The 14237-nt window shown below is 34.6% G+C and overlaps 1 protein-coding gene across 1 annotated transcript in view; it reads right to left on the reverse strand.

Annotated features, from left to right (window-relative positions):
- LOC134857066 (serine/threonine-protein kinase Nek8-like) overlaps positions 1 to 13574 on the reverse strand; it is a 109608-nt gene extending 96034 nt beyond the window's left edge. Inside the window, exon 1 of the mRNA XM_063873414.1 lies at positions 13556 to 13574. The gene's annotated coding sequence lies outside the window, so the exon portion shown is untranslated. The remainder of the gene's footprint in view (positions 1 to 13555) is intronic.
- Positions 13575 to 14237: the final 663 nt, after the last annotated feature.

Below are 14237 nucleotides of genomic sequence, written 5' to 3' on the forward strand. Positions count from 1 at the left end.
TATTTTTTTTTCGCGCAAAATCAGCCACCACAAATAATCATCGGACTGGGCTGTGTTATATATCATATTAAAGCCCTTTCAGTCATGATAAAGCCCTTTCAGCCCCTCGTGTCGAGAAAAACAGGTTTGTAATTTTTGATTTTTCGTCGTAATTTGAGCAAATAAAGCAAGCGAGCAGCTGAAATATGTCTAATTATGTCTACAACAGTTGAATTGTGCCTATTTTGAGAGCCTAAAACTTAATGTTTTTTTTGGAGTTTTCTAGTTTTATTTTGGGAACCAAGAATTTCGAAAAGTTCAAATAATTTTTTGCAAAAGCTTATTATTTTTTTTAATTTTCTAGTCATTTTTCTACAAAACTTTTTGTCCAAATTGCTTAATTACTATGACTGTCTAATGTGCCTAAATTAAATGTTTACGTCAAATCTTTTTATCAAACCAAGCAGAAAAACTACACTAATTTGGAAACAAACTTTCCAAGCAGTAGTTTTCTAAGGATTATGGTCGGAACATTCTGTGCTACTTGCGCAATAACCGACTATCCTTGTCTGATTTGTTAATAGATTATTTTTCTATTAAATACCAAACTTTTAAGATCTTTGGTCAATTTATGCACTTTCTGAAATACTTGAGAACAGATTTTTTTACTTGCCCAACTTTGATTGATTTCATCTAAGTTAATAGATTCACATACGTGTAAAATTTCAGTTTTAGATTAGAAACATTTTATTATAGTCCTGCCTTCTGGCCTAACGATAGCATTGAATACCTCTTTCCAACCTCATGCTCAAGATTGCTCTTTCTCTGAATTCCATCTGTTGTTCTTTGAAACTCCGCACAACGGCCTTTTGTTCTTTGCTGGCTAAAATAAAATTCTGGAATTATTTTAGCCATATAATCTGAGCTTAACTGCTGCTAATTAAGGACTTTTTTCTAAAACCACTAATTCAGCTTCTTATGTTCGATAAACATATAGCTCGCAAAAGGACAGCGAATCCAAATCCTCTTTACACCTTTATCCCCCAAGTGAATCACGATTTTAAAAATCTCATTCTTTTTCGAATTTATTTCCAAAAATTTTTACTTAGAAGACATTCAAGTTATTTTTTGTTCATTAAGTGTCATATAACGATATAAAGACGTCTTTAAATCGTATTTATACAAAAAAAAATCAAAGCACTTTATTTACCAGCTGAAAGTACCAGCTGAAAGTATCTTCAAATATGTATGCGCAAGTCATGTTTTGATTGATATTATACTAAAAAACAGCATAAACTAAAAATACACTTTAGCTTTATTTGATAGTATCACAACCATACGGAACTTTCGCTTAGAAAATTGGAATAGTTTCATAAAATTTTTCAATTGATTGCCACAAAAGTAACTAATAACTCTGAAATTTTATTTTTGCTTTTATGTAAGCAAGGATAGTCTTCAAATTGAATAAGTCATCTAGTAACCATTTCCAAATTTTCACTGAATTCTTCGAATGAGCTACAGTCGATAACTACTGTGGTGGCGCAAAATAGTCTGAGATGAAATTAAAATTCATGAAGCCGCCCAAAACTACGACCAAGATATGGGAGACAAGTGGTTTCAACGATACAAAGACCTAGAGGAAAGCAGGAAGCAGTTTAGAAGTTTGTGTCGGATAAAACGCTGACGGACAACGTTCAGCACTACCTCAAATAGCCCTACCTGGACTTCTTTAATAAGAGTTTTCAATTAATTGCACAATAATCTGGCAAAAAGTATTTTTTTTTAAAGGGGAAGTATTGTTTCAAAAAAAATTCATGGCTTTTATTTGGAGCTTGTTTTGTCGACTTAGTTGTAATACTATGAATAAACAATCATAGAAAACAGCAATAAAAATCAAACGTTCAAAATACAGTTTTACACACTGAATAAAACGTATGGTGTTTTAAACAAAAACCCTGCCTGGTGGGAAACTCAAAAGAGCGCGTTAGCCTGGAGAGGAAAAAACATAGCCAATTTTCATCATTACTAATATAGAATCATCGAACCATACTTGTAAAAAGGACTGTTAAAGTTTTTTTCCCGTTATTACCCGTTACCCGTTATTTAAAAATTGCTGACTTTAAATTACACAAAACAAATGTTAAATTCATTTCATTTGAGAAATTACAGTAAACATGTCTGGCATGTATGTCTATCGGCTTTTTATATCAGTTGAATTTGTCAGACGGGATAGTAATTGCTCCGACCATTGAAAATGGGAAGGAACTTTGTATTCTGGGGTGCTTTAGTTATTTTTTTTTCGCGCAAAATCAGCCACCACAATTAATCATCGGACTGGGCTGTGTTATATATCATATTAAAGCCCTTTCAGTCATGATAAAGCCCTTTCAGCCCCTCGTGTCGAGAAAAACAGGTTTGTAATTTTTGATTTTTTGTCGTAATTTGAGCAAATAAAGCAAGCGAGCAGCTGAAATATGTCTAATTATGTCTACAACAGTTGAACTGTGCCTATTTTGAGAGCCTAAAACTTAATGTTTTTTTTGGAGTTTTCTAGTTTTATTTTGGGAACCAAGAATTTCGAAAAGTTCAAATAATTTTTTGCAAAAGCGTATTATTTTTTTTAATTTTCTAGTCATTTTTCTACCAAACATTTTGTCCAAATTGCTTAATTACTATGACTGTCTAATGTGCCTAAATTAAATTTTAACGTCAAATCTTTTTATCAAACCAAGCAGAAAAACTACACTAATTTGGAAACAAACTTTCCAAGCAGTAGTTTTCTAAGGATTATGGTCGGAACATTCTGTGCTACTTGCGCAATAACCGACTATCCTTGTCTGATTTGTTAATAGATTATTTTTCTATTAAATACCAAACTTTTAAGATCTTTGGTCAATTTACGCACTTTCTGAAATAGTTGAGAACAGATTTTTTTACTTGCCCAACTTTGATTGATTTCATCTAAGTTAATAGATTCACATACGTGTAAAATTTCAGTTTTAGATTAGAAAAATTTTATTATAGTCCTGCCTTCTGGCCTAACGATAGCATTGAATACCTCTTTCCAACCTCATGCTCAAGATTGGTCTTTGTCTGAATTCCATCTGTTGTTCTTTGAAACTCCGCACAACGACCTTTTGTTCTTTGCTGGCTAAAATAAAATTCTGGAATTATTTTAGCCATATAATCTGAGCTTAACTGCTGCTAATTAAGGACTTTTTTCTAAAACCACTAATTCAGCTTCTTATGTTCGATATACATATAGCTCGCAAAAGGACAGCGCAATCCAAATCCTCTTTACAACTTTATCCCCCAAGTGAATCACGATTTTAAAAATCTCATTCTTTTTCGAATTTATTTCCAAAAATTTCTACTTAGAAGACATTCAAGTTATTTTTTGTTCATTAAGTGTCATATAACGATATGAAGACGTCTTTAAAGTCGTATTTATACAAAAAAAAATCAAAGCACTTTATTTACCAGCTGAAAGTACCAGCTGAAAGTATCTTCAAATATGTATGCGCAAGTCATGTTTTGATTGATATTATACTAAAAAACAGCATAAACTAAAAATACACTTTAGCTTTATTTGATAGTATCACAACCATACGGAACTTTCGCTTAGAAAATTGGAATAGTTTCATAAAATTTTTCAATTGATTGCCACAAAAGTAACTAATAACTCTGAAATTTTATTTTTGCTTTTATGTAAGCAAGGATAGTCTTCAAATTGAATAAGTCATCTAGTAACCATTTCCAAATTTTCACTGAATTCTTCGAATGAGCTACAGTCGATAACTACTGTGGTGGCGCAAAATAGTCTGAGATGAAATTAAAATTCATGAAGCCGCCCAAAACTACGACCAAGATATGGGAGACAAGTGGTTTCAACGATACAAAGACCTAGAGGAAAGCAGGAAGCAGTTTAGAAGTTTGTGTCGGATAAAACGCTGACGGACAACGTTCAGCACTACCTCAAATAGCCCTACCTGGACTTCTTTAATAAGAGTTTTCAATTAATTGCACAATAATCTGGCAAAAAGTATTTTTTTTTAAAGGGGAAGTATTGTTTCAAAAAAAATTCATGGCTTTTATTTGGAGCTTGTTTTGTCGACTTAGTTGTAATACTATGAATAAACAATCATAGAAAACAGCAATAAAAATCAAACGTTCAAAATACAGTTTTACACACTGAATAAAACGTATGGTGTTTTAAACAAAAACCCTGCCTGGTGGGAAACTCAAAAGAGCGCGTTAGCCTGGAGAGGAAAAAACATAGCCAATTTTCATCATTACTAATATAGAATCATCGAACCATACTTGTAAAAAGGACTGTTAAAGTTTTTTTCCCGTTATTACCCGTTACCCGTTATTTAAAAATTGCTGACTTTAAATTACACAAAACAAATGTTAAATTCATTTCATTTGAGATATTACAGTAAACATGTCTGGCATGTATGTCTATCGGCTTTTTATATCAGTTGAATTTGTCAGACGGGATAGTAATTGCTCCGACCATTGAAAATGGGAAGGAACTTTGTATTCTGGGGTGCTTTAGTTATTTTTTTTTCGCGCAAAATCAGCCACCACAATTAATCATCGGACTGGGCTGTGTTATATATCATATTAAAGCCCTTTCAGTCATGATAAAGCCCTTTCAGCCCCTCGTGTCGAGAAAAACAGGTTTGTAATTTTTGATTTTTTGTCGTAATTTGAGCAAATAAAGCAAGCGAGCAGCTGAAATATGTCTAATTATGTCTACAACAGTTGAACTGTGCCTATTTTGAGAGCCTAAAACTTAATGTTTTTTTTGGAGTTTTCTAGTTTTATTTTGGGAACCAAGAATTTCGAAAAGTTCAAATAATTTTTTGCAAAAGCGTATTATTTTTTTTAATTTTCTAGTCATTTTTCTACCAAACATTTTGTCCAAATTGCTTAATTACTATGACTGTCTAATGTGCCTAAATTAAATTTTAACGTCAAATCTTTTTATCAAACCAAGCAGAAAAACTACACTAATTTGGAAACAAACTTTCCAAGCAGTAGTTTTCTAAGGATTATGGTCGGAACATTCTGTGCTACTTGCGCAATAACCGACTATCCTTGTCTGATTTGTTAATAGATTATTTTTCTATTAAATACCAAACTTTTAAGATCTTTGGTCAATTTACGCACTTTCTGAAATAGTTGAGAACAGATTTTTTTACTTGCCCAACTTTGATTGATTTCATCTAAGTTAATAGATTCACATACGTGTAAAATTTCAGTTTTAGATTAGAAAAATTTTATTATAGTCCTGCCTTCTGGCCTAACGATAGCATTGAATACCTCTTTCCAACCTCATGCTCAAGATTGGTCTTTGTCTGAATTCCATCTGTTGTTCTTTGAAACTCCGCACAACGACCTTTTGTTCTTTGCTGGCTAAAATAAAATTCTGGAATTATTTTAGCCATATAATCTGAGCTTAACTGCTGCTAATTAAGGACTTTTTTCTAAAACCACTAATTCAGCTTCTTATGTTCGATATACATATAGCTCGCAAAAGGACAGCGCAATCCAAATCCTCTTTACAACTTTATCCCCCAAGTGAATCACGATTTTAAAAATCTCATTCTTTTTCGAATTTATTTCCAAAAATTTCTACTTAGAAGACATTCAAGTTATTTTTTGTTCATTAAGTGTCATATAACGATATGAAGACGTCTTTAAAGTCGTATTTATACAAAAAAAAATCAAAGCACTTTATTTACCAGCTGAAAGTAGCAGCTGAAATTATCTTCAAATATGTATGCGCAAGTCATGTTTTGATTGATATTATACTAAAAAACAGCATAAACTAAAAATACACTTTAGCTTTAATTGATAGTATCACAACCATACGGAACTTTCGCTTAAAAAATTGGAGTAGTTTCATAAAATTTTTCAATTGATTGCCACAAAAGTAACTAATAACTCTGAAATTTTATTTTTGCTTTTATGTAAGCAAGGATAGTCTTCAAATTGAATAAGTCCTCTAGTAACCATTTCCAAATTTTCACTGAATTCTTCGATTGAGCTACAGTCGATAACTACTGTGGTGGCGCAAAATAGTCTGAGATGAAATTAAAATTCATGAAGCCGCCCAAAACTACGACCAAGATATGGGAGACAAGTGGTTCCAACGATACAAAGACCTAGAGGAAAGCAGGAAGCAGTGTAGAAGTTTGTGTCGGATAAAACGCTGACGGACAACGTTCAGCACTACCTCAAATAGCCCTACCTGGACTTCTTTAATAAGAGTTTTCAATGAATTGCACAATAATCTGGCAAAAAGTTTTTTTTTTTTAAAGGGGAAGTATTGTTTCAAAAAAAATTCTTGGCTTTTATTTGGCGCTTGTTTTGTCGACTTAGTTGTAATACTGTAGAGTTTATAATGTAGTTGCTATTATTTAGTTGTTATATACTTCTGGTGTTAGTATTTTTACGAACCTTGAAATTGTATTTCGTATATTTTCTCTATTTTCAATTTTTGGCTAAAAAGTTAGTTTTATTCTGCCTAACTGTTTTTAGCTTAGTAGCCTTATATAGCGTCATTTGATGACAAAAAAACTGTTTTTGTGTGTGTATGGGTGCTTTGAGAGGCAGATGGACTAGATTTTATTATTCGTCTTAATTGCTTTTTTGGCTGAAACGGTTTTCGGTAAAGTACTTTAGGCTCTTTTGGAATTTGGTAAATTTTTTTACAATGCTAAGTTTAAATTCTAATGTTTTGGCATATTTTTGTTTTAAAACTACCTTAATGGACAAAATTAAGCGCAAGTTTAAGATTTTACACTCTAAAATGTCTGTTTGCTATGTCCATTTTGGACAACAATTACTTTGAACTTCAGTAAAAAAAAAACTTTCTGCATCGACCGAGAGCAAATGATCAAAGCTACCATTTATGAAACTATAAATGTTGGTTTCAAGAGCATACTACGGGTCTGAAAATGCCAGTTTTCCTCATTTGCACGATCTTTTAAAACGTGGTGAAATCTTTCTCGATTAAATGGAGTAAAAAAATTTGTTTATATGACGTGAAACAATCTCAGAAAGAAAACGGAAAAAACCATTGTGAACACTTCACTTAACTCGGATTTTTTTCATTTTTCAAGCGAATTAAAAAACTTAGTGCAAATGAGGAAGACTGGAATTTTCAGACCCGAATTACTTTGGTAAGTTTTTGAAGCCAAACACTGATAGTTTTATGGAGGGTAGCTTTTATCATTTGCTCTTGGTCGGTGTAAGAATTTGACTGAATTTCACAGGAAATAAAAACCAAAATTGACAGTTCAAACAAGCAATTGGAGTGAGAAATCCTAATTTTGCGCTTAAAATTGTCCACTAGTGTAGCCCTAATCGTTTTGATATATCCAGAGTTTTCGGCATTTTTGAGTTTTTACTAATTAAAAAAAATACAATTTTTTACAGATACATCGCAAGTGCAACAAGGAATTGCTCCTTCTCTGTGTTTGTTTATCATCGCAATTTTTGTGCCTGAACGAAAAGCCTTTTGTGTAAAATATTGCATAATAAATATTGAAATGGTGATAACAAGATTTATGTGCGTGTCTGATGCCACTAAGTGGAACTGAGTAGATACTCCTCATCCATGTGGTTTTAAGTAGATACTCAAATTTTTGAAGATTCATTGTGCCTACGGTAAAAAATGCTGGAAGTGACTTCGCACAAAAAAAATGAGGTATAAACTTTTTAGTAATGCTTTTAAGTCGCTTAATTGAGAAACTATGCTGAATCACGTTTTCTTTTACCGTCTGGAATTGAACAATGAAACTCATTGTACAACTATACTCATGGACTTTTCATCAATGAGTCGGAAGTCGGAAAAGTACAAGGTGACCCGAGGGTCCACTGCTTGTTTTTAACAGACGCTGGATGGAAAAGCTTTAATACAATAAACATTTTGTGTTTAGATGATGGAAACCTAGTCGACTACAACAAAATAGTGCTCTGGGATCTTAAAAATTCATGAAATTTGATAAAACCATGGCTTAAGCCTGAACCCCGAAAATATGGGCTGATGCTCTCTATGACGTACCATAAGTACAAAGTATATTAGAATTATGGCAACTTTAAAACTATATCCAAAAAACAATTTTTCGAGGATGAAATTTTAATATCGAGCTCCCCTATAGGCGAATTGTATTAAAAAGAACTGCTTATTGAAAGGAGAGTCGAATTGATACAGATTTCGTAAGTTATCGAAAAATTCATGCTTCTTATATTTTAGCTACTTAAGTTTTGCTTTAGCATGCCGAAATTTCTGTGGCATTCGACAAGAATTGACAAAAAAGGCCAGTTCGAGCTATTAGCCGCTGATCTTGCGCATTGGCAGTTTTAACAGATTAGCGACGTTATTGCAACGATTAGACAAAGTGTGAAGGTCAGAATCTTCTGATATTTTAAATTTTTAAAATTTTGAATGATGACGTCAGATTTTCCGAGAAACGTCAAAAACGGCCATTTTGGAAGAAATTCAAAAAGAAACAGAACAACAACAACGATAGTTGCGAGAGAAACAACGACGAGAAATAGAAAATACGACAGGGTATCAGCAGAGACCGCTCCGAGTTGTAACGATTGTGTCGCTACAATCGTTACAAAGCCATTCACGCCACTGGTGAAGGGTAGTGGAACCGTGAATTCAGCCTTCCGGAGAAGAAATAAGGGTGTTATTTCCCCGGATTCAGGAATCCGGAGGGGTCTTGAGACTTGAACTTAAACTATTTTATACGAACTCTTAGCTGCCTAGTCATGTCCTGAATTGAATTTAATTAACATCTTGATTCATTTTCTGATAATGAGAAACTAGGAGTTGATGGAAAGGGTTGATGCAGTTTCGATGGAGATGATGATTTTTATCTACTGAACAAAAACGATTGTAGTATAATAAGTAGTAGTAGCCCTGTTTTTAGGAGTGAACTCGTGGTCTGGGGATACTGAGACCCAGCCATCAGCTACTATTTTGCATGTAATTGAGTTAATTTGAGCGTTCTGGTCGAAGCCGGAGAACAGTAACGTTTTTGTCGACCCGATGTTGAAAAAACTGCCAAAAGAAATGGCTTTGGTAGAGACGGTGAAAAGCATGTAGTGCTTTGTTTAGACGCTGGCCAGTCGTTTTATAGCTTAGCTTTTATTTTCGTCGATGCGTACTTGCGGGCGAATGTTACAATCTTTTTTTTGCGTAAGAACCATTATTATTTGAATAAAATCTTTTTTGAAAAAAAAAACGATCGAGTTTTAGGCAATTCTTTTAGTAAGGTAACAATTAAAATGTAATAAGGAATAATAGTCCAATTTCCAAGCAGTTTTCCCGGCAGCCAAAGATGGATTTATTGTTTCTCCCACTTGCCTACTAGCTTAACCCGATTCTCTAACCTCAACGGTATGAGCTAAAGCTATCTTAAATGAAATTTTTGGTTAAGAACACGTCAAAAGTACGTTTTATGATGCATCAAAACTGTGGTTTGATTCAGTAAAATGTGAAGCAGTTCCGTACAGTAAATAAAAAAAACGGAGCCAACTTTTGATAACAAAATTTCTCAAATGATTTTGAAACTAGAACCTACGGATGTAAAAACGTTCAATACCTAGTTGGATAAGTTCCAATTTCAATGGTTGATTGACTCACAATGTAAATTTCTGAGATTAAAATGGTCAAACCAGCAGATTATAATCGCAATTTGTTTCCGCTTTTATTCAAAAATTAATGAAAACAGTTGCTTTTGCGGAAAAAATATGACTGAAGATGGTTGGCTTGGCCTACCGTGTCTCAAAATTACAGGGAGTTTCTCGTCCTTAAAAGCAAAGGTTCGCTCTACTCAAGTTACCTCTGTTTTCGAGCCACGACACCTTCACAAGACAGATCAGAATAGACGAGACGAGTTGACGTTTGTCCCATGGGCTGTTGATAGGCAGCTCCTGGGGGATGTGACGGTAGTTGGTCCCTAGCTCCTAGTAGGAGAAGAGCAGGCTCGGTTTGTAGGCCCGAAACAATGGTGGCCGAGGTGGAAGATCGCAACTCTGACAAACATAAAGACTTAATTAATAGAAGAAGAAGAAGAAGAAGAAGAAGAAGAGACTTTATTAGTGAATGATACGAATGATACTACCTATAAAAGTGAAATTTTGAGTTTGCGTAATTCATGCTTTGAGTTAAATTGTTAATGTTCAGGAACGACATGTGTTGCAACGGCATTTGATGAAGAAAGTGCATGGATTGTTGAGATTGAAGGTTGATTGAAGTTGCTGTTTAAGGAAATTGAAGGGTAGAGTCTTGGTTTGTGAGACTGTAGTTGTAGAGTTGATGTCGACTTTTGCTAAAACACTATTGACGCTATGAATTGTTCTTTGGAAAAAGCTCCCAATGGAACAGAATTTGCGGGTAAGAGGTACAGAGAATACCATTCTCTGACTGGATCTGTTACCCGGTCTCGATTCACTAACAGTAACATAGTCATTAATATCGAAGTCATAACAGTTATGTAACAGTTTGAAGAAGAGAAGACAATCAGTGAAAATAATTTGATAGCAAATAGGCAGTATGTTTAACATCACAAGACTGTCAGTATAATTAGTGGAACCAATTTTCCACTTTACTGCCTTTTTCTGGAATTTTTCCAAATCACGTAGCTTTGATAAATTTGGGTACCAAATACAAGAGTTATAAAGTAAAATGGACCTCACACAAGAAATGTACATTTGAAGCTTAGTTTTAACAGGTGAGTTGAAAAGAACATTACGCTTTAAATAATGAAAACTCTTTGTGGCTTTACCAAGTTTCGCAGAAACATGGTGATTCCAAAACAAAGTAGGCGAGATACAAATACCCAAGTCTTTGATATGATCAACAGTGCATATTTCTGACCCGTTAAGATAATGGTTGAAAATAAAGCTATTGTTTGAAATGAATTTACTTTTGTCTGGATGAAAATCAAGACCGTTTTGGGTTGCCCCGGTCTCTACCGAGTCTAAATCAGACTGAAAATTGTCATGACAGTTGTCTCGATAAAGCAGTTTCAGGTCATCAGCAAATAAAGACGGTGAGGAATATTTTACAACATCGGGGAGGTCATTGATATAAATAAGGAATGAAAGTGGTCCTAGAATGCTTCCTTGTGGTACACCGCTAGAGATGTAACCTTTGTAAGGTAGAATATTGTTAATACGTACTCTTTGTGAGCGATTGGAAAGATAAGATTAAATTAACATGATAAAATATTCGTCAAAACCAAAAGAAGACAGCTTGTTCAGCAACTGTTTGTGTGACACAGAGTCAAAAGCCTTTTGAATGTCAAAACATACAGAACAGAAATTTTGATTGGCATCAATACATTTGTAAATATTTTCAACATATTCCAACAATTGTGTAAACGTGCTGCGCTTTTTAACAAAGCCATGCTGTCTACGAGAACGTTTGTGTCGAACATTAGAATAAATGAAATTAAAAAGCAGTTTTTCCAAGCAAAGCGATAAGCGCGGTAAAATACTAATTCCACGATAATTTGTAATGTCAGATTTTGACCCGGACTTATGAAAAGGCATGATAACCGCCTCTATCCAAAAATCGGGCCAAATACAGCAGGTAACAATTTGACTGAATAGAATATATACCATAGGCGTGAGTGCATCAGCATTATATTTGAGAACAAATGGTGGAATGCCATCAGCTGCAACTGCTGTGGTATCTGGTATCTTTTTAAGTAAACTATTTACATCACTTGCACCAAACGATAATTCGCGCAAGTTAATGGAAGTATTATCAGAACAACCGTTATACGTAAACGTTTCGCTTTTGTACACAGAACAGAAAAAGTTATTAAACAAATCGGCTTTGGTGTTATCAGTAGAAGCACATGATGCTCCCAATTTAACAACAGAAGGAATTGGTGTGCTGCCAGAAAGTTTGTGAAGAACTTTGAAACAGTCGTTAGTATCATGGGAATGAAAAGAAGACAGTAATGTTATTTTGTCTAGCTCAATCGAGTTATTCAAATCTCGTTGAAGATCAGACAACAATGTCGAATAGAGCAAATTGAATTTCGCCAATTTACTTTGTTACTGAGATGTACGGAATGGCTGGAAAAATAGAATGTAACATAGATCTTTTCTTGCGTTTCAGGCAAATAGAAGTCTGAACCGACTTTATCATAGCATCATACCACGCAAGATAAAAATCAGTCGGAATCATTTGAAAATAAACTTGGAAAATGCGATCAAATATAACTGAAGAATTCATAAAAACATCGATGTTAAAAGTGTTTTTAGAATAAATTGGAATGTCATTAGGTAAATCAGAAGTGATGCTTTCAGAATTAGACACATGGAAAATAACTGTAACAGGATAATGATCGGATGTAAAATGGTCTGGATCCACATTCATTGAGCACAGCTCAGGTTGATTTGTAACAAAAATATCTAACGTGTTGTCGCAAATATGCGTCGGCTCAGTCACTAGTTGGACACAATTCAAGGAATCGAAATTGTCGATCACAGCCTGTGAACTAGCGGTAGTGGCAGAGTGAGATATCCAACACGCGTCTGGCATATTGAAATCACCAAAAATAGAAATAATACCACAGGGAAAGTCATGCAGAAACTTTGAAGTGTACAACTCCAGACACTGAGATAAATGTGTTGATGATACTCTATAATTTGATGTGGCGGGGGATTACAAACCGATAAGATAAGGATTTGAGGATCTGTACTTAAGACAGTGCCGCAAGCAAAATCAAAATCAGGTAAAGTGCAGTCCCAAGCCGCCAGGTTCAAACCATCACGCACAAGTATTGCAACTCCGCCGTGATTGCCATTTTTTCGGGCAGCTTGTGAATTTGTGTAACAACCTGGATTAGGTAAAATATTTGTGTCATTGGAGCTAAACCCAGTTTCGCCTAAACACAAAACATCAGGAGACATGATATGTAAAAGTTTGATATAGGATAAACGTTTGTCAAGGCTGACCAAACTACGAGCATTCCAAGATACATCTGTTACACAGGTCAGTCATGCAGTAATATCCACGACAATGTCTTTGTGAAAGAGTTGTAAATTCCGAATTTTCAGATCTTGTTTTGGAGTTCCGCTATTGATTAATTCCCAGCGTTTCTTGAGAATTAGTTTTTCCAATGCAAGTTCATCACTTGTTAGAGACTTCGATATAAACACTGGTGTGCGAAATTCTTTGAGAAGTTGTGCTTTTTTCAGAACTTTGCTAGCAGTCCATTCTTTGGAAAATTTCACCAAAACAGACCGAGGTCGTGTATTAGTGGATTTGAATTGACCCAAACGCTTAATTGATAAACAAATGTTGCATCTGAATAACAGTAACTTAGCTTTAGTAATTTGTGGGATAAGATCAGGTGGTAGACCGCAACAGGCATTATGAAACCACTCATCACAAATATCGCAATGTATCCATTGTGATCCAGGTTCTCCAGTCTTCTTGCATTTCGCACAGTTTCCGCTATCCGTTGTGACAACATCCGTTGTTGATACTGAGTCTGCACGTCTGGTTCGCATACTCAAAATCTGAAACTATTTAATAAGTTTATCACAATGGATAATAATGATGGATAAATTTGTCAACAAATATCTTTTGTAGTTCAGCATGCCGCCGGCATTAGCACTGAGATTGTTCTGAATGAGTGTGACATTCGACCAGAATGGACAAAATGCAATCTCTGCAGATTTCATGTTTTAAGCAGCGAACCTTCCGAGTTAATGATTTTGAAGGATTAACGACGTTATTCGGATGATTAGCAGAACGGTGAAGGTCAGGATATTCCCGTATTTTAGAATTTTAAAATTTCGAAGTGATTATGTAACATTTCTGAGAAACGTCAGAAACTGCCATTTTGGCAGAAAAGCTGAAAAGCAACAGAATAACGATAGTCGCACTGACGAAAACAACGAAGATTGTGATAGAAAAACAACAGAGAAAAACAGAAGGACGTTCCGAGTTGCAACTTTTGTGTCGCTACAATAGTTGCAAGGCCGTTGCAGACAACGGTGAAGGGTGGAAGATAGCCTTCCGGATTACGAAGAAGTCAAGATTAACGAGCTTGATTCAGTGGATTCAAGAATCCGGAAGGGTTTCGGAACTGAAACTTTTATTCTTTTATATAAACTTTGAGCATTCTTGTCATGTCCTGATTTGAATTTAGTTAACAACTGGATTCATTTTGATAAGAATGAGAAGCTAGGAGTTGGGGGAAAGG

Source organism: Symsagittifera roscoffensis, chromosome 1, assembly GCF_963678635.1.
Source record: "Symsagittifera roscoffensis chromosome 1, txSymRosc1.1, whole genome shotgun sequence".
Classification (NCBI taxonomy): Eukaryota; Metazoa; Xenacoelomorpha; order Acoela; family Convolutidae; genus Symsagittifera; species Symsagittifera roscoffensis.